This window comes from Pseudomyrmex gracilis, unplaced genomic scaffold (genome assembly GCF_002006095.1).
Source record: "Pseudomyrmex gracilis isolate BER0280 unplaced genomic scaffold, ASM200609v1 scaffold_95, whole genome shotgun sequence".
Taxonomy (NCBI): domain Eukaryota; kingdom Metazoa; phylum Arthropoda; class Insecta; order Hymenoptera; family Formicidae; genus Pseudomyrmex; species Pseudomyrmex gracilis.
This window is the reverse complement of record NW_018020679.1, coordinates 262,230-280,618: the sequence shown is the minus strand read 5'-3', so window position 1 is coordinate 280,618 and position 18,389 is coordinate 262,230. Positions and strand designations below refer to the sequence as shown.

The following is an 18,389-nucleotide window of genomic DNA, read 5'->3' as shown; positions in this document are numbered from 1 at the left end:
ATGTGGAATAACTGTGTGTTAAAAATAATTCAGTAAACACAACAACCACATCACATCAGTATTGCGCACCGGGTGAAAAACTTTCCGGACGAGCATTCGTCCCGACTGAGACATTCGCGGACATAACTTCGGTCAAAAAAAAAAATATTGCGGCCCGCGTATCAATCGCGCTCGGACGCTCGATTATCCGGACGAAGGTGTCCAAAAAATTCGTAGCGACTCCATCTCCCGGCTCCGGTCTACCGATATAGGGATGAGACACGAAAGGGAATGAATGCAGACGGGACAGGTAAGGTATTTGACGGTCTATGGTGCCTGGGGTACGTCGAGGGCAGAGTATATAATTTCCCTTGAGGGAGATCGGGATGCGATACGGGGGGGGGGAGGGAGGGAAGAGAGTGTGGGGTCGGCGGAGGGGCCAGCGAGAAAGAGGGACGGGGGAGATCCAGGCGTGTTTTTCAGGTGGGGAGGTGGTGCCGCGCTCATCCGCGAGCCCATCAACGCAACCATCCTCCGACAATCGATTATTATCTTTCCAATTTGCATAGCAACCGAGCTCTTGTTCAAATCTGCACCCCCTGTTTCGACCCCTTTGGCAACCCCTTGCAAATCCTGCCCCGGCCGCTAGCGTGACTCCTCATCAGGCACTTCGTATCGTTTCTGTTACGCTGTCGGCTTTTTTTTTCCGTCCTGAGCATTCACGTTCAATCTCCTTGCCGGGGGATGAATCGGGAGGATAACTTGAGAGAGAGAGAGAGAGAGAGAGAGAGGGAGTGCTCCTCACTCTCTCGCCAAATCGCGGGGGCCGGATTTCGCACGCGGCGCGCTCATTTTTTTTCCTCGGCGCCATCCAGAATTTTAATCTAACGTCTTATTATAAGCGGAGGTTTTTTTCTCATTATAAGATACTGAATATAAAAATTTGAATAATATAAATATCACTACTTTTGAGTGCAATATAAAAAGAATACTTATTTTACACATTTCTCTCGCTACGTGGAAGACTCGCGCACGACGAGAGTTCTCTTTACGTACGAGAAGATATCACCTCTCACGCATCTCTCTGCGTATCCTTTCCGCCAATTGTCTTTGTCGACAATTAACGTATCGATTGTATCAATTTACACGCAACCGCCCTTCTAGATTCCATCAATGCTGAACATTTATTCGGCGTTCTCTCTACCCAAATGTGCGTTAAATTACATTTTCCGTTTATTCCGGAATTCGCGGACTGTATATATTCCTCCTCCTCCCCGCCCGCCCCCCTTCCCCCTTCCCGCGCATTAAATAATACGATACCGAAAGCGCGATGCCGCTGCAATCGAATATGTCGACCGGGCGCGATTGCTTGTCGCCCGATCATCGGGTCAAAAATATCGCGGCGGTGGTTAGATATCGGTTCCTAATAGACTTTCCGTGTATCGACGATAAGATTAAAAATGAAAAACGACGCGTATTTCTGTCAGTCGGCCATCCGGTCGGTCGATTTTGTTCGCGCGAATGATGCCGTCGCTTTATTGACAGCTACCTATATCAGAAGAAATTCATTAAAGAAAACTGATCGCTAATAATTGACTGCAACTCATCGATTTCGCGACACGTATATGCGATTACCCGAATCTTGTTTGTCGTAATCGAATAATTCGCGAGAGAGAGAGAGAGAGAGTTTCCCCAGCGCGTTATATATCGAGAAGATTATATATCGTGCGCGGTAATGTTGTTAAACAACACGATTATATGCGATAATGTTGTTAGTTACAATTAAGGTTTAATGCAAATAATTAAAAAATGCAGCGTGCGCGAACAGCTCTGTATATATGTTTGTTGTGTCGCGTTTATCTTAAAATAGAAAAATAGATATCGATCGCGCGGCATCGATGCGGTTTTCTCAACAATCGACTCAACATCATCGACTTCTCAGCTGTCTTTCTTTCTTTCAAAGACTCCGGAGAATGGACGAGACAAGTCGCCGGGTGGTCCAGAGGGTTGGAAGCCCTCTTTTATAAAATCTTTGACGCGTCGCCGAGCAAGGCAACGCGCCACGACGACAGTCATTAATAACTTTTAGGTGGCAGATTTTGCGCGTATTAATCCACCATATTATACCGCGAGGGTCCTTTTCTCCCCACCTCCCTCCCCCCTCTAGTCCTTCCTTTTGGTGCCATCGCTTGTTGGTTCCCACTTTGCACTCCCCCTCCCCGGATGGGAGGGCATCCGGATAGCTGAGTCGACGTCTCCTTAATGAAAAATCTGAATCCGGTGCGCGCCTTTTCTCTCGCGCTCGACAAATTCTCGACCAATCCAAGTCCCCTAATGATAACGGCCGGTCGAATTTGTATTCAAAGACGTCGGGAAATTTATTTACGCGCCCGCACGCTTACGAAAAGATTGAAGAGAAATAAATTTTCTAACACTGCAGAAGTACATACAATAATTTATACTTATAATATCTGCTAATTTTTTAGTTGATAGATTCTATACCTTTTTTGTGTTCAATCCCTTAAGTTTTTAATGAGTCCACGTGTGGCTCATCTTCTTCTTGGATTGATAGCCGACACTTCACACCCCTTTCTCTCGCGTTCGCAAGATTCGGAGTTCATTGACTCCGTCACTCTATCCCTTCATCACGCTGACAATAAGACACCGGGAGACATCCATATCCGCTATGAAGCTACGAAACCACCCCCTCTCCCTGATTTTTCTCATTTCTGTTTTCAGGGACGACCGAACCGGTCGTAATGTGCTCGCGTGGCAAATTAACAAACGCCCGAGGAATGAACCGACGACTCTCTGTTCCTCCTTCGCCCATCAACCCTCCTCTCTACTTCTTTCGGCGCAGACCGACACGTGCCTCCCTTGCTCTCTCTCTCTCTCTCTCTCTCGTGCGCGCACATTCTTTCTCCCTCTCCCCTTTCTCTCTCTTTCTCTCGCTTTTTCTTCCTTATCGGGCTAAGGAGATATCGTCGCTGCGCGACGATAGACTCTCCCTCTTCCTCTCCCTCTCTCTCTCTCTCTCTTTCTCCTTCTCCGAGTAAATTTCATGTACAATTAGAAGGCTTTTGTAGAAGCTAAACTGCTAATAGTCCCCGAGAAGGGCTCTCGCCACCCACCGTCTCGCCTTCTCCTCCTCCTCCTCGCCATCGTGCACCTCATTTCGCGTGACAGTCGTTCTCCTCGTCGCCATCCTTCTTCACCGCTCGTTTCCCTTCCCTTCGCGTGTGTATTCCCGGGTTCTTCAACCCTTCCTCGCGTTAACCCACTCCTTCCCCCCCTCCCCGACTCATCTCGTGGAACGTTCCCGCCAATTCGCTCCTTCTAGGACCGTCGTCCCGGTATCCCGAATAGAGGTGAGAGAATTCGGCGACGACGGAGGCAGCGTCACGAGACTTATTGTGGATTATAAACTAGGATTGTTTTCATTAAACGCTGCGTTTCTCGGCAAACACACACACACACACACACTTCCCTGCGAGTAACCCTTTCCGGCGTGTGCCTTATTGACTCTCATGGGAATGAGAGAGAAGCGGGAGACTCGTTTTCTCGCCTTCGAGAGAGCGCGCGCGTTACGTAAACCACGCGCACAAGAATAAAGTCCGGAACAGCAGCGGAATAAATACAATTGCGTTTCATTATATTATTTTATTATACGCGGGAGACACATGTATATTTTTTTTTCTCACATAATAAAAGAGAATAAAACTCCTCTTTTATCGCCGCTTAGATTGTTGTTGTTTCGTTGTTTCGTGACATAAAAGATATTGTAATTGCTGAGAAATTAGAAGCGTTGTGTAACACGCCTGTTGACGGCCACTTAATCGAGTGTGACGCGTGGAGACCGCTTTGCCGGCGCGATAAAGAGTATGCGGTTGCGCGCGAATTATGTTAATTGAAATCTAAGGTTTCATACTTGCGTCGTAGCCGTTTTCATGTTTCATCAATTGCTCGGATGGTTTTGTTCGCTTGCAATTTCGCGCGTGACAAAATCACAACACGAGGTTTAATCAATTATTTTGTAAATTATTTTTTTGATTCGAAAAGACGCTTTGTGCAATTTTCTCTCGGTACTTATTATTATTATTTTTTTTAAACGCTCTTACGCAACGCATCTATCTTCGCCCGAAACCAAGAAATGCAAAAAACGAATTTATGAGGAGGAGGAGAAGGAGGATGAAGACGACGACGACGACGACGGCGCTCCACCTTTCACGAAGATTCTGGCGAGACAGAGAGAAGTGTGAGGACCTACGACGAAAGAACTCTTTGTTATGTCTCTTTTTTTTTTTCGGAGGAGTAGTTTCCGTCGCGGCGCGGACATACGATCCTGTTTCTCCTCCCGAGAAAGAGAAGAAACTGTCGTTGAAATCGACTTCCGTTTTTTTTTTTTTTCAGAAATTATTCAAGTCTGCGAATATGAAAAACAAAAAAGAAAAACGGAAATAGAAAAGCTACAATATAAGCGAGCACGACAATTTCCGAGCGCGCAAATAAGTAGATGAGAGACTAATGCGACGGTTACGATATGCGTGTCAATTAACGCATACCGTAACGCGGCGTAGAATTCGCGTTCGCGCCGCTGAGCGCAGCAAAGACACGGCAGAGAGCTCAGAAGTAGGAGGTAAAGAGGAGGACGTGACGATAACTGGGCTAATGTGCAATAATGAACACGGTTGCTTATCAAATGGCCCTGACGGTTCTCTTCCTGCTGCCCGTGTGACTTACGACCGCGTCTTTCATGAACCGCGAAACGCGATTGTAACGCACGTTAATGATGCGCGGCAACGTCCGACGACGATTTCGCGATGTTTCGCAACTCTCGCGCGACGAGAGATGAGAAGCGACGAAACACAACGAGAGAGATACGTTAACCATTTGTCCGTTACGTTTATTTCACGAACTCGGGAGGGAAATTAACAAAAAAATATCGCGCATCACGCGCGTTATTTTCTAGAATATTTTGAAAATTTCAAAATTTTGCACTCGTCTCAAAATATTGCACATTTTCTCAATAGTCGAATATTTCGTCGATTCGATAACGCGACAAATAGCTGGGAACAAAATAAAGCAGTAAATCGTATCTCATTTGAAAGTTTGAATATTTACATCTTGATTATCTCGAGTGATTAAGTTCGCTTCATTAGCTTACATAATTAAACGTGTCTCGAGCGATAATAAATTAGATTTTTCAAATATTCGCTTGAAGGAAATTTTGTGACGAAACAAGATCCTTTCAAGGAAGAATACAACTCTTGGAACTCTTCGAGTCCATTGTTTTCGTCGCTCGTCCGAGAAACAAAAACGCGCGTTGCGCGTCAATTGCTCGACTGGCTCTCCTCGACGGGTTGATATTATTTTCGCCCATTGCGCACGTAAGAATACACACGTTTACGTACAGCGTGTACGCGTATATAGTATATATGCATATGGAGCTCTTCGTGCTAAGAATAGTCAACATACAGACGGTCGGATATAGCTAGGACTTTGTGCCTATAAGCGAACAGGTCATTGGCATTAGGGGTTGGAAGGGGGTGTGCATTTGCGCGATGCGCGCGTTTGTACGATTCAGTTCGCCGATTTGCTTTCGATTGCCAAGCATCGCTCAGTGTCAAAGTTCGAATTTGGAACAATTTGAGTTACATTCCGCCGTGTGAGAATTTATTACATTAATGGTAACGCGCGCGCGCAAAATAACGGATGGTTTTTGTACGGCGAAGAACTAATTGCGATTAATCACTTTTGTACTGTGTAAATTTTCCTTCCCCTCCCATCTTGTTTGAAGATTTAAAATACACCTTCTTTTGTCCCCTCTGTGTTATCGCGTACGCGATACGTCACGACACACAACACGACGTCCACTTCGCACCTCCTCGGGCGATCAACGAGCGGAACACACGCTTTGTATGTGTGTGTGTGTGTGTGTGTGTGTGTGAGCGTGTGTGTGATCGCATTTTCTAAGTTTTCAATCGCTTTCAAGATACACAAGGCGCACATAGCCGCGACACTCTATATTTGAAACAACCGCCGCCCCCTCGATTAAAACGCGACGCGCGGCGTCACTTTCGCCAAGTGACGCCCGCTGACTTCGATCGGATCGCTGATTTCAATTTAATGGCCTGTCACTCCGACTCTTTGGCCGTTAATTTTTCCGATATCGGCGATCAACGCGCGGTCCTGTTTGTTCTTTCTGTTTTTTTTTCCCCGTGCTCGTTTTTCGCGCGCGCGCGAGCCACGCGCGTCGCTCATGCATCTCCACACAATTCCTCACCTCCCCGCAAAACTTTCGTCTGTTTATATCCACATAAATTCTCACACTAGCCGCGCGATACTTCTCCCTCCTCCTCTCTTTCCCCTCTCGCTCTCTCTCTCTCTATCCTCCTTTCTCCGGAGGGGCCGTTATATATCGACTCATCGATCCGCTTTATCAGTCTCTTCCTAACCGCGATATTTCCCACGACCAATCACCTGGGAACTTTCGCTGCCAGGCTCCTGCTATATTTTTTTTTTTTTTTTTTTTATTCTTTTTATTTTGCTACCGCATCGCCGCGGCTTCCTGCCGCGGAATTGGAGAGGCGAAATGCAGGCCGCGCGCCCGCACGGCGTTACACTATAATCAGCATGATACAATCGCGGCATCGACTAACATCGGCATCGCTGTGCATAAGATAAGTCGGTATTTATAGTCGCTTACGTCCGACGCGGACCTGGTTATTAACCGTATGAACTATTTACTTCTGTTACAGCGAATACGTTGTTGTGTCGCTTGTATCTCTATAATTTGAAATCCAATTTAATATTCTTCGTTGAAAATTGTTTTTTTTTTTTTTTTTTTCACGACAACAAATCATAGTGTCCAAATTCAATTAAATACATGCAAATTCTCTGTCTTTCTTTGGGAAAAAAAAAATATACTAAATGTCTCTTCCAATTTAATGTCTTTTGTTAAATTTGTTTGTCTTTCGATAGCAAACTAAAATATTCTTCCAATCTGGTATTTTTTGTTACATTTAGTTTTTTTCCGATAGCAAACTGTCTAAACATCTTAAACACATACAAATTTTCCAAAAATTGTCTTTCTTTGCAACAAAAATATAACTAGATAACATTTCAAGTTAATCTCAGCGTTTAACTTGTTTAATCGTATTTGCAATAACGTCACGAACAAACTGTCGCTTGTCTCTCGTAATTCTAACTTAATATCATTCGTTAAATTTGTCTTTTTTTTTTTTTTCCTTACAAAAACGGACCAAAGTGTCCGAGTTCAATAAGATACGTAAAAAAAAACTTGTTTGCAGAAATTTTCTCTCCTCTGAAACGAAATATAGTAGATAACAATTTCAAATTAACCATTTGTCATTTATCTCTTTTTCTTTTTTTACCGCAAGACAATGTGTTCGCGAACGAAAACTGTCCGCAGCGATCGGGTTACGTCGGCGACACAACAAATCAATGCTTTCGTACAAATGCCGTGATTGATGAATGCATAACAGAACTAGCAGCGTGCTTAATGCAGGAACCAAACGTACCCGATGTAGGTTTATGGTATCAAGCAACGCTGTGCGTTTACGATCGATACAAGTGCTCGTATCGTATCGGGAGTTCGAACGGTTTAGAGAGCATGACTAAATACTGACAGACGTGAAACTAATGTCGCCTTTGTTTTGCGCGTTTTGCGATCCCTTTCGCCATCGAGACATTACACGCGATTTCGACAATTGCGTTTGTGTGTTCACAAATCACCCCATCTAGAACAACACGCGCCAATTTCTTTTTTTTTTTGCGTTGTTCCTGATTATGTTACACGAAAGAAAAAAAAAAGAAACGAGTAACACACATCCGCTAATGAAATTGCGGACCGCGCGTTTACGGAAAAACAATAAAAAGTAAAACGTCGGTGCCGGTCTCGCGCGCGTTTTGCGTTTTCGACGCGGGAATTTTTCGGACCCGGAGAAATTATCGACAGTTCCGGGCAAATATTAAAAGGCCACCATTAATTTATCGTAACGTAGTATATATCGCCCCGGTGCTGGTTAATATGTTACACATCAAACACACGTACACGTTACATAACTTAATGGCAAAATGCCAGTAACGCAAGGAATTCATCACCAGCACGGTAGGTATGTAGAATACGATATTGCGGATTAAATACAGCCGTGATGTACAATAAAGCACCGGCCGCGTTGCGCCCCTGCGCGATATATATTTTTCGCGGCAGTCGCATTATGCGGAATGTTGTAAACGGTAAACGATCGCGTTGCGCGCGTGAACGAAAAAATAAAAAAAAATTTTTTTAAACCAGAAGAAAAAAAAACGCAATTTTCTTCGGCGCAAATTAAACTACTCGTGTCATGCCTATCTTAAACATATGCTCGCCGGCTTTAATCGTATTCGTTCGAAGTCGCTAATTTCGCCGGTTAACGCCGCGAGATTTTATCGAACGCGTAAAGTAGTCCTCGGGTCCTCGGGACTTATAAGAAGCTCGCGCAATAACAGTAAAACCGCGCGCGACTATCGCGTCACCGCGATCGCCGATGCCTGAAGTAACGTTGAGAGACTCACGTGGGCGTGCGGTGACCTTACCGTAAATGCAAACGCGGAGATATCGGCGCTGAAAGGAAGAGCCCCGAGACAGGCGAGAGAAGGTGCGAGACCATAAAATACCGTTGTCGGCCGGGCACAGCGTTATCGAAACACGCAATGCCACGGATTACGAGAAAATACGCGGGCGTTGTGTGTTGCGTGTGTGTGTGTGTGTGTGTCGGCGTGCGTGCGCGCACGCTTTGAAAGGTGTACACGCTCCGCGCGTCTATTTCCTCTACCACCGCTCTTGCTCCCTTCCGCCCGTTCTCAACGCTCCTCAAATTCATATCGCGCGTATTCGACGATCCCTTTAAGACCTCGCTGTGTTAGAAAATTTGCATGCGGACTTCTTGCAAACGCCTACCGCGCTCCGATATGCTATATAAACGTGTTGAGAGAATCGCGGCGTTGTTTCTGCCCGCGTGTAGATAGACCGGCGGGAACAAATGGAACATCCCGTTTCTTTTCGAAATATGCCGTGCAGAAAAACAAACACTTTTGGTCTCTCTCATTTATTATTCACGTTTCTTTTCAAATAAACGTGGGGGGATTTGCATTTTCACGAGGCGCGGCGACGCGTCTTCATAAATTTGCGTCTAGGCAATTAATGTGTAAAAGAATGTAATTAGCATTTAGCTAAAATTGTATATATTATAATAATTGGTTTTTTTTTGTCTTTTATTCTGTTTTATTTTTCGTGTTGCGCCGCTTTTCTTTTCCGTTTTTTCTTCGATAAGCAAACTCGATTTCTTTTTTCTCATGTAAATGCAATTATGATAATTGGCAAACATGTTTTTGTAATGAAGAAGGCTACGGACACTGTCATTGTTAAGCTGATTAAAATTGTATATGTATTCCGCGGCTCAATGTTTGATCGAAACGCAATAAATTCTGCGCAAAAAAATAAAGACACAAAAAGAGATAGATAGAGAGAGAAAGAGAGAAAGAGAGAGAGAGAGAGAGAGAGAGAGAGAGAGAGAGAGAGAAAGAGAAACTGGACGTGTGCAATCTCAGAACAGAGGAGAATTCATAACAGATGCCGAGCGCTAGTAAAGCCTCGTTTAAATACCGTTATCAGTCTGTACCATTAGGCATAACTGTTTCTCTCCCGCGGATATATCTCATATCTCCCGCATTTAATTCCATTAGCATTACCCGACACACAGACAAATGTGTAGTTTAATGTTATATGTAATGTTCCCGATGTGTATGCGCACGCACTATTGGTGTCTCAAAGGCGGTTAAATGTTCCGGAAAAATTGCAAAAAAAACACCTACTTACAAGACAGGCGACACGCACCGATCGGGAGATGAGTTCCGCGAATGCTGCACGCGATACTTGTAAAAAAAAATTCACAAATATACGGTCTGTGACAAAAGTCCATTTAAATTTTATAATTATCAGCGTAAACGTCGAACATTAATCGCGACGTGTCAACCGACACGCACACATACACACACACACACGTATTTACGAATCGCGCGTGCACGCAAGTATATAATAAACTGGAAAATAAAATTCGTCACACACGAGAGTATTCACGCGCATAACTCGCCGCACACACAGTGTGCTACGAATATAATAAACAATGGCCGACGCCGGTGGTGGAGATTGCGTGTCCGTGAGCGCGGTCTCATGCGCGACCCCACGATCTGACGCGGCCCGCTACCTCGCCTGTATATGCAGAAAGACCGACGATTATCGATATGACATGTAGCGCGGCGCGCGATTTCCAAGCACGACCGATTTCTTACTTCTCGCGAACTTTTTTTTCTTCGGTTTTTCCGGCTGCTCCCCGATTAGAAATCGGAATGCAAAGTATAAAGCGGCAAAAGAAAAGCCGAATTCTCTTACTTAGAGAGCTATTTTCTCCGATCGAGAAGAAGAGAAAACGCACTTAAATCTCAAATTTCGTTTTGTTCCGACCGCGCACAATGGAAAAAGAAAACGTCGAGTTTTTCAACTTTTAAAACTCGGAAAACGTGTAGATTTTATCTCATGTGTGCTTCGAGTATCTTCTTTCTTAAATTAAACGCACGTACAAACAAACTTGCAAATGACATTAAAATGTCACATCGCCAAAATAAAGCACAAAAGTATGTGATTTCTTTCCGAAGTCTTAAGTGTATCAATTAAAAACGTGCAACCTCTCGCGACTATTGACTTTTGTTTTTCCAAAAAAGAAATGTCACCGATCGTTTATCTATTCTCGCAAATGTGTGTCGCCAAAATAACATCGGATTTCCAACATATCGATATATTTGCAAAACAAACGCGACAATACGACGATTTATCTATGGCTCTATTGTTACGTAGATAAGAGCGCACTTTTATACATCCGTGACCTGATTTTTATATTAAACTTTATTGCACTATTTAAATGCACGTCGTTTCTCTCTCCTTGGAGATTCGCAATCTTTATTGTATTAACGCATTTTAAATTTTTAAAAAATGCATTATTTTTATCGGCGATCGCGCAAAAAATATGGGGTATGTACATATATTATCAGCTTAATTAACGATCAAAAGTAAATGTTTTGAGAGTTTTGTAGTATCATAATAATATTCAACAGATACAAAAAGATCAACGGGGGCATTGTACATGAGAGGCAAAGTGTGACGCGTTCAACAATATATTTATTCTACTTTAATTACGCGTCTGAAAACTGAAATTAATACCTATAAATATTTAATTAAAAAGCATCAAGAGCACACTAAACAGCCGCGCTGCTGCTTTATCGTCGAGGTTATTGCCGCCCTCAATTAATAATATCATCGACATTCTCGTGTTCGTTAACAATATCGACGCGCAAATACTTGTCGCGATTTAAAATCGCGCATCTTTTATGAAAAAAAAAAAAAAAATTACTCGAGACACACAAGTGTTTCTGTGTCTCTCTCTCTCTCCCTTTCTCCCTTTCTCTCTCACTTCCGACAAAGACGGTGCTCCCAAATCTCGCGGTGATCATCGAAACTTGGCGCGACGTGTCCTGTAGGTCTCGGTCTCTCGAAACTTTACGGAGGTCGCGGTCTGTCGAACGCGAAACAAGAACTCAGAGCCGGCAAGAGACAACGACGTCTTCCTCGACGTCACAATGCGATAGGAAGCGGGGAGTTTCGAGGCGTTTCGCAGTTAGTCGGTCCCAGGAGATGAAGGCGTAAGTAGGTAAGAAAGTTATTTCCCGACCGGACACGCTCAACCCTTCCCCTCGAGGTCCGCGTCTCGCGGTTTGTACGCGGCGGCGGCGGTGGCGGCGGCGGCGGCGGCAGCGGCGGCGGNGACGCCGGAGGACTCCTCCCTCTTGCCGTCACACCTCCGTCGTAAATCGTTTAGATGTCGTAATTACGCGACGTCGGAGCTGAGGGAGTCGAGTATCAAAAATGGAACGAGACGAAAAGCGATTTTATAGAGTGCCCCCGTCGAGTCACACGTTCGCCGGGTTCTCTCCATTAAATTATGCCACCGTAATTTATCTGTATCGCTGATTTTTAATGACGCGTTTAACTGTGTATTAGATTACCAGAATTCGTCCGAAAGAGAAAAAGAGAGAGAGAGAGAGAGAATAAAACAGGTCGACGGTTTTGAAATACCTCGACAGTGAAACACGACGAGCGCGACGATATTTATGCGAGTTGTTTTTAATTATTTACACCGTTTTCTTATTTTAAGACTTTTTACATTGAATTATTGACTGTTTATTAATAAGATTGTAGAGAAAATAAGTTAAAAAATATGCGAATAGTTCAATACATTTGTTGCAAAGAATTCTTGGAGGATAAATTTTTTTGTGACAATTAATTCAGGCAACACACACGCGGAGAGAACAATTTTCGACAAGATCGTTCATCTCTTGCATACAATCGATCCCGCTCGATCGCGGCGCGATTGCCGGGACGAGTGTTCTCGCTACCGCATTAAATGCAAATCAATGACGTCGTAACGCATCCCGTCCACGTAAAGATAATGCATCGCGCCTCATTGTTCTCTTAAGCATCACCGTCAACGCGCGTGTCGCGCGTCGCGTCGTATTGCAAATCGTCATCGCTTACAACACACAGCAAACTGCCGCATCCGAGTGTCATTTACTATTGAAAGCAGCCTGGCTGTGATACGCTAAACTTAGCAACGGGCGCAACACGCTTCTACAAAGGAAATGACGGGCCTCGCACGCTTTATACCTTCGCACGCCGGAGGAAGGGAAACTATCGTGTTGACGTATACATTGTGACAACGGCGATAAATCGCGCGGTCAAACGAGGAATTATGCCCCAAATTACGGCGCTCGCGTTCAAATATCCCGTAAATACGTTGCTCTCTCCTCGTTTCTCCCGTCCCGTCTCTCCCCGCAAAGAGCAACGGATGATCCGGTCGAATCTCTTCTGCGTTTAATCCTTCGCACGAGGGATTCTCGTTTCGCGTCGTCTCTTTTATAATATAATATAAGCGTCGTTAATTGATCATTCCGTTTAATTGGAAACAACAATCGCGCCAGCAGAGAGCGTCGAAAGAAAAAAAATTAATTCTTCTGCAATCATTTTTCAAAACTTTTTTATATCACACGCGAACCCGAAGTTCGATCGCGAATGACGTAAGAGCCGAAGAGAAATAAAAAGCCTGCAAAAAACCTGTACGCGTTATTGTTTCGCCGATGTATAATAATATTCGCGCACACATTCGAGGCTCCGAATTACTTCACGTATCTACATGTATGCAAAAGCGCACACTGACACGCGCTTTGTTATTTAATGTCTTCACTCGTTGCGTGGCATGTGCAACTATACAACAACGCAAGACGTTGTCACGCGACCCCGGTTATATACCGTGCACTCGGCTCGCTCGCGAGACAAACCGAGAAACGCACGAGAGTTTACAGTAATACCGCATTGCTCACACGCAAGCGACAACGGCGGTCGCGCGCGATGTGTGATGTTTCATCGTCGGGAAAACCGTCGCGCGCGCACGACGGTCGATCTCCACGTCGCGGCGGAGCGCCGGCGACGACCGGCCGGTAATAATTCAGCGATACGTTTGTGTAACGTGAAACGATTCCTGGAGGCGCGATTTAAAGAATAACGATATTTCGCATCGTCAGATAAAAGATACGTAATATCCACAAGAGAGAAGAGGCTTCTCGTATATGAAACGCCAGGAACAAATGAGATCGAGTTTATGTGTACGCGCGCGTAAAATGACCGAACAACGCGCGCGCGCGCGCGCGAGCACTTCCATTGGTGCACGTCCGTTAATTGTAAAATAAAAATGCATGCGAGCAATATTTTACGGCACTTACATTATTAATATCTTTACTTTGCGTTTTAATTAATATAGTTAATTTTAATAACCGCGCGATTAATACAATGAATAAAATTGCAGCAATATTAAAAACTTGTTTACATTCTTAGACAATCTCGATTATATGACGAAAAAACGTTGTGTTTTTTATAACTGAAAAAATATCCTGATAACTATCTAGATATGCTAAACTAAATTCGCAACTAGTTCTTCTCGATCCACATCTAGCGACTTTACCTTGTGCGGCCGTCGGAGAGAAAAGAACAAGAAAAGACGAATAAAGTATTCGGAGAATCTCGGTTATTCCCGAAGATATTTATCCGCTCACCGGGTCACTCGTCGTCGGGGACTAGTAGTCCTCTCGAGAGAGAGTCAGAGAGAGTACGGAAGCACGTGCACGTTCTTATCGCGGGTGTCCCCACGAGAAGGAATAAAAAATAAGAAAATGCGGAAGGTGGAGAAACGTGAGATACCGTCCCGGTGACGTAGTTGGAAAATCGTGCAGGTGAGAAAGAGCGCGATACTTCGCGAGATGAACGGGGGAGAACTCGGAGATGGTCGCGGATAAAAGAGGGAGAAATGTGTCGGGAAGCGCCCGCACATGCACGCTCGAACACGTGCGAAAGGGAGAATGTGTGTGAGAGAGAGAGAGAGATAGGCGTAAACGGAAAAGGCGAGAAACACGGAGAAAGAGAGAGAAGAGAGCTCTCGAGGAGTTTAAAGGCTAAATGGTTGGGATGCGCGCCATGCATAACAATTAGCCTGGGAAAATCATGAAAACGTTGCGGACCTCTTTTGACTCCGGAGAAACTAGCCCCCGGTACCTCTGCCACCCCTCGAGAAAACGTCCCCACCTCCCGGACTCGCCGTCCGACGGAAGCACGCCGAGATAACGGAGAGTTACACTCCCTTCCTTTAACCCTTTGCCGGAGGTTGCCATCGCGCGGAATGGAGAGACACAGTGGCTCTCAATGTGTCTCTCGGGATCTCCCGAGATGTCTCTCTCGAGCGAAATTTTCTAGTTAACCACGCAACAATCATTGAATAAATAATATCTAACATGAATTTGTTATCCAAACGATGGACTTATATTTAAGAGAGAAAAATATTTTCGCGATATTTTATATAAAAGTATAAACGTGTACGTTTTGAAAAAGATAATTGCAGTTATGTGTAAATAAACAAAAATATATGAGTTTCGGTGCGAACGTATATTGGAGAGAGTGTCCTGCGTTTTAAAATAAATTATTCCAAAAACATGGAAAGCTATAACAGACGAGAATAACATCGCGCACGCGCGAAAGATTCTCACATTGTGCGTCGCAAAGCGACAACATTGACAATATTACTGTTTATGTTACAGCAGAGCGCGTGATGGATGTAAACCGGAAATAAGACACTCAAGACAAAGGACGAAAGGAAGGGCCGGGATATCGCGTCATCTCAAGGAACCGAGCCACCGTCAAGGATGCATGCACGTACGGGCATATTAGGGCCCGGGATAATATATGAGATTCCTTCCAGCCAAGATGCTGCTTTACGTGATTTACGCAATCTTACAATACGGCGTGCCGGGTTACACCGGCCACCGGATATATTTTATGCGATTCCATCGAACCTCTCTCTCTCTCTCTGTGTGTGTGTGTGTGTGTGTGTGTGTTGTGTCAGTGCGAATATGTCACACGCGCGCAAAAACCGTGCGTGTGCTTTATCCACATAAAAAAACGCACATACACACACACACACACACTCACACACACACACGTGTGCGCGCACGTGATTTCCGAACCAGTATATCTCAGTGTGCGCGTGCTTGAGGGCGTGTTCACACCGCGCGCGTTTGCGACGATTTGAGAAAAAAATTATCGCGGAAATTCACGCGGATTTCACGTTTGTTCGTTGTCGTCGCGAACGAAACAATTGAACGAGCGCGATCGAGAACAACAACTCGCGAACCCGTTCGCGTGAGCGTCGAGGACAATGTGGAACGTCCCTTAAATCACCGCAGATGGAAACACGTCGAGCCGGTTCTGAGATCAAGAAAGCCGAATTAAACGGCATTCTGCATTGTTCTAGGACTTCTTCGTCGCTTCGCGCGCGTGTCCTTGGAAACACGCGGAAAGTAACTTGATACTGTATATGTAAATACGCGCGTAGACACGTACACGTAAATAAGAGAAGATACAATGAGACAAAAGATACAGTGAATTATATGTACAATTCGTAACGTGGAAAATAAAATAATTTCTCTTGCGGCAACAACGAGATACGCTTTCGCTTTTTTTTTTGTTTTCAGATTGTTTATAATATCAACGTTATAAAGAGTTTTTTTTTGTTTAACGCGACAACAAGTAATACTCTGACGCGCTGACAGCACGAGTTGTCGAGTATTTTTTTTTTTTAATTCCTCGCTCAAAGCTGGGACAAGGTAATTTCACGCTGTCTAACAAGCAGATTAATCTTACTTACGCTTGGGAAAAAAAAAAAAAAAAATGAATACCAAGAAGATGAGAGAGAAGTGCAGATGTACGTATTTAATTTACAGATGTGTGTTTCGCACACGTTGTTCGCCCCAATGACCAAGTTTTCTGATCATCTTTTGATGTGTGTGCGAGAACGCACTCCGCAAACTTGTTTGGATAAATAACGGACAACGCACGTCGCAACGGTAAATCTTTCCGGTAAATCTTTTCAAAATAGCCGCGTGGTTGAATTAATCGCACGTCATTATGACAAACAGAGGTTGTGCATTTTCTCTGTTTTCAGACACGTGATGTCGGTGGGAATCGTGCGCTGAGTCACGGAATAGAAAATTAGGAAAACCGAACGTTTACGAGAATGTTCTTACGCACACACACACACACACTCGTTAATAAAAACAAAAAAACATAATAACAGATTTACATGATAACTGATTTACATTCTCGTCCGGCGCGATTGATCGGGAAACGAGAATTGTAACGTAATCGTCGCAACAATAACTTTCATGCAAACACCTTTGCTTTAACGCAATAATTCCTTTTTTTTTGTTTTTTAATTGCGCGAACGAAAGATGATTCTGAGATATCGGGATGTTCGATTGGAATTTGACTCCTCTTTTTCTATTTTTTTTTTTGTTTTTACTTTCGCGCTTTTCGCGTGTAATGGCGCGCTAAAGAGTTTAAAGTATCAAGGCCCGCTTAAGAGAAACGCACGTACGTACGTACACGTTTGTAATACACGATTAAGGCTCGAGGAATCTGCGCAGCGCAAAGCTCCCTGTTTATAACATGCACTAGAATTACTCTGCATTTTTTTTCCAAGTGCCACTCGTCGAACTCTCCGCGCGACAAAAAGAAAACGAAAGTGACAAGAGACGTCGACTACGACGACGACGTCGACGACGATTCGACATTTTGCCGTTCAATGTGTGTGCACGCGTGCAGCGCTGCAACGTGTCGCTCGCTCGCGCGCGCGCGTATGTGTGTGTGTGTGTGTGCGTGCCCGGGTTTCGTTCCTCCCATCCGGTTAAAGCAGAACAAAATAAAAGGTGAAACAAAGCGGAGTACGTTTTCCGAGAGAGTTTCATAATACCTTCTTGAATAGAGACACCGGGATAGCCTTACACGCGCGTTTATAATGTCGTGTGTGTTCGCGCGCGCACGCTCTCCGCGCAAACAATGAGTTTACCTTAAAGCTTGGGGGGGAAAAAAAATGCGGCGGCCGGTGACACGTGGTAAGCCCGGAAAATCGACTGCGACACGCACGAGCCGCTACTTCGTGGGTGCTTTATGTGTTGCGGGAACTATTGTTAAGAGTTTTTTTCCCCGAAAATGGAGAAAAATATGCACTCCTGTCTCTCTCTGTCTCTCTCTCTCTCTCTCTCTCTCTCTTTCTCTCTCTCTCACAGGTGACGTGTTGCTACACGTCGAGACTTTTTTTTTTTAAAAAAAAAACATATAATAAATATATATGAGATAAAACCAACGATTCAATTTACAACTTTTTCGCGAGTTTGACGTATGTTGGATTACGAAAGATTGCGAGTTTCTGGCTCTTTTTCTAAAAAAAAAAAAAAAAACTTTTTTAACCGTTTCAAAGTGCAACCGCGCGACTCTGAAGAGCATCCCTATGATGCCTATAACTTCGTTATTTTTAGTTTATCGATTTGGTCTGGTACTCCCTGAGGTAATACCGGTTACCAATACTCGGGTCATCGAACTTTGACTATCGAACATTGATCTATTACATCTCGCCAGATTAGTTTTTATGATGAGAACGTGGCAAATGCAAAACAAAAAGTTTTCGAACGAAACCCCGGGGATGCTTTGGAAATTAGATCATTTGTATTCCTTGTTACGGGAAATCCGAGGTTTTGTAATATTATATATATATATATATATATGTATACGTATATGTAGACGTTACTTGACGCTGTGCAGCAGGGAAATTGTAATGTAGTCTTCGAATGTAGGGGAAAAAAAAATCTGCATTCGATGTGTAGGTATATTTGAAACGTACACGGCGAACACTCCCGTG

At 44.2% G+C, this 18,389-nt stretch overlaps 1 protein-coding gene across 12 annotated transcripts in view; it reads right to left on the bottom strand.

The window, feature by feature from the left end:
* The window catches only part of LOC109855680 (forkhead box protein P1), a 237,348-nt gene that overhangs the window by 177,433 nt on the left and 41,526 nt on the right, over positions 1-18,389 (bottom strand). Inside the window, exon 1 of one of the 12 annotated variants that reach the window (XM_020430171.1) lies at positions 9,856-9,874. The exons of the other annotated variants lie outside the window; for them this stretch is intronic. The gene's annotated coding sequence lies outside the window, so the exon portion shown is untranslated. Of the gene's footprint in view, positions 1-9,855; positions 9,875-18,389 lie in introns of those variants that run through there. 12 annotated transcript variants of the gene reach the window in all.